We start from the raw sequence: 3,499 nt of genomic DNA, 5'->3' as shown, positions 1-3,499 counted from the left end.
TGGGGGGGGGGGGAATGAAATTTTTCAAAAAATTTCAGAATCGGAATCTCCATAGCCTAAAACGTGGGATTCCGTAAAAAAAAATTAACAAATAAGGGGGGAAAGGTTCAGATTACATATAGTCCATCTCTACCAAAGCTGTATTTCGGGCAACAGTTAAATCACAAAAACACGGTTAGTACGTCCTCCAAAATTGTCTCAGACAAAAAAATTGGCTTGTAAAGACAAGGTATGTCTTCATATATCGATAAGACGGGGAAAGAAATTTGTAATCATCACTGCCAATTTTGGATAGACAAAATCCATGAAAAAGAAAGGAAACACTAAGATGCATACGTTTGTTATACAGTACAAAAGTAATATCAAATTACAAGTAACTACCCTTGCCCAGGGCGAGATCTCACGATACAAGTCCTAGAAATGCCAGTTAGACCACGTGTTTCATTACGAGGACTTGTATCGTAAGATCGCCGACTATCTTCTATAAAAAGAACTGTTAAGAATCGAGCACCGGGATATTTCACACACTTGTGAACTATGTTAGAGAAAGGAAAAGCTACACAGAAAATACACATCCTCATAAACGGAATATCGGAGGAACTCACGAGACGCGGAGGGCAGCTGCAAAGCGATCAACGGATTTACAAATATTAAAATATAAATCCTATACAAGTTTTGAAAAGAAACGATGGGTAGAAAGTCGTAACAAGCTGACCGGTAAAACCAAAGAGGAAACGCACAACTAGTCTTCCAAAATTGTCTCAGACAAAAAAATTGGCTTGTAAAGACAAGGTATGTCTTCATATATCGATAAGACGGGGAAAGAAATTTGTAATCATCACAGACAATTTTGGATAGACAAAATCCATGAAAAAAGGAAACACAAAGATGCATGTTTGTATACAGTACAAAACTAATATCAAACAAGTACTACCTTTTCCCAGGAGGGACTAAAACCAATAGGACCAAAGAAATTACCTTAACGTAAGGATAATACCTCAAATTTAACCTGAATATACCCTGTAAAACCGTCGCAGACAAGGAAATGAATCGAAAGAGGGTTGTTTTCACATACAGATGAGACGGGATAGTGAAACTGGTAATTTAAAAACGACTGTTTTCTATTAAAATAAAAACTATTAAGAAACGAGGAAATGGAGTACCCGGAGATTTCACACATGTCCAGTACACTTGTGAACGATGCAAGAGAAAGGAAAACCTACACAGAAAATACAAACCTCATAAAAAGAATAACGGGGGAATTCACACGTGCTGTGGAGGGCAGCTGCAAAGTGACCAACGGATTTACAAATATTAAAATATATTGAAGTCATTCTCTGATCAAAATCCTACACACAAGTTTCAAAAAGAAACGATGAGAAGAAAGTTGTAACAAGCTGACCTGTAAAACGAAATAGGATAATATGCACAATCAGTCTTCCAAAATTGTCTCAGACAAAAAAATTGGCTTGAAAAGACAAGGTATGTCTTCATATATCGATAAGACGGGGAAAGAAATTAGCAATCATCACTGCCAATTTTGGATAGACAAAATCTACGAAAAGGAAAACTAATATTAAGAAATTACAGAAAATACCTTTTCCCATGGGGAGGGACAAAAACAGGAGGACCCAAGAAATTGTCGAAGTCATCGCCTGATCAAAATCCTACAGAAGTTTTATAAAGAAACGATGGGAAGGTGTAACAAGCTGAACGTGAAATGATTTTAAATATATTTAAGATCGAATCTGCTTTGAAAAACTTAACATAAGCTCAAAGCCTTCCAAAATTGTCTCAGACAAAAAAAATTGGCTTGAAAAGACAAGTAATGTCTTCATATATCGATAAGACGGGGAAAGAATTTTGTAGTCATCACCGTCAATTTTGGTCGGACTTTTATGAGCTAAAATATAGGACATATTTATATAAGAAAAATCGACAAATAAATACATCCTTAAGAAATCTAAAACTGCAATAGCGAAGTCAAAGAAACAGAAAAGGCTACTGAACCGACTCAACTAAAAAGAGAATTAAAACGACAGTATAAATATACATACAAACCATCACGCTTCATATACTGAAAAGAAAAAGTTATAATTAAAATGTAAAGGTATACCCGGCACGTGGTGACAGCCAAGAGAAAAAAATAATAAAGGTTCAAACAGCTAAGAGAAGCAGGAAATAAGAGACTGAGACGACGAAATCTCTGGTTATATAGTGGCTTTATGACGTGTTACAAACCGACCAATTACAATGACTTTAACAAACATCACGAAGCAATATCCTATCAGCTAATCAAAATAGCCGTAATATTGCGTGCAAAGGCAATGCTATCACCGGAATTGACAGTCTCCCAAATTGCTAAAAATAGCAGCCAAACCGTGTCTATATTCTGCGATTTCAAAGCATTCACCGTTGTCAACAATTCCTTCATGTAAAGAACTCTTTTCCAATTATATTAGAATAAGAAAATATTGAAGAAATATTCCTCAGTTATTCTTTACAATAAATATAGTAGAGAACATTTTTACATTTTATCAGATTTTTAAAAAGCAAAAGAATCCCATAAATAATGCATTTTTTTTATATACTTCTTTTATTTTTCAAAATTAAGAGAAACAAAGTTCCTTTTTAATCTAAAATATACTCTCCTTCATTTTGTACAATGTTCTTCCATCTATCTGGTAGACTTGCAAGGTCGCTCTTCTAAAATTCACTTGTCTGTGACAAAAAATACTCCTCCAGTACTGTTCTGACCTCGTCTACAGAATTCATAATTTTTTCCATCCAAATGATTTTGAAGACTGCGGAATAAATGATAATCATCAAATGAGGCAATGTCCAACAAATATGGTGGGTGGGGCATTGTTTCCCATTCAAACTGCTCTAGTCCTTGGAATGTCATCCTCACCGTATGTGGTCAAGCATTATCCTGATGGTAGAATACCTATTATCTTAGAACAAAGGATGGTCATATTTTTTTTAGCACAGGTGTCCGTGAATGGTTGAATGACCAAATCCAAGTTTCTCTGCTAGTCGCTCAACAGTTATGATGGGATTTTGTTCCACCAGGGTTAGAAGGATGTCCTCTTCGAGCTCTACAGATCTGCCAGGATAAGGCTCATCTTGACTGTAGTTTCCGGCCGGAATTTCTGGAACCACCTTTGACACTGGCTTACGCTTATTGTCCGATCCCCACATACTGCATTAATATTCCTCACACTTTCTATTGTATTGTTGCCTTTATTGAACTCAAAGCAATGTATACTGAATATGGTCCTTTGTCACTTCCATTATAGCTTTGAAAGAAATAACAGTTAGAATCGAACTACACTCTTCAAAACTTGCACTAAGAATAAGTACAAGGTAAAATTACTACATGCTTTTATAGCAAGTAGATGCAGGTAGTTTATCCCATTCCCCTTCGACTTTTGGTTCATGCAATTGGAAAAACCATATTATTTAAGGGATGACCCTATATATAATATAATATATATAT

This window comes from Octopus bimaculoides, chromosome 9, assembly GCF_001194135.2.
Source record: "Octopus bimaculoides isolate UCB-OBI-ISO-001 chromosome 9, ASM119413v2, whole genome shotgun sequence".
Classification (NCBI taxonomy): Eukaryota; Metazoa; Mollusca; class Cephalopoda; order Octopoda; family Octopodidae; genus Octopus; species Octopus bimaculoides.
Note: the sequence above shows the minus strand (reverse complement) of the source record.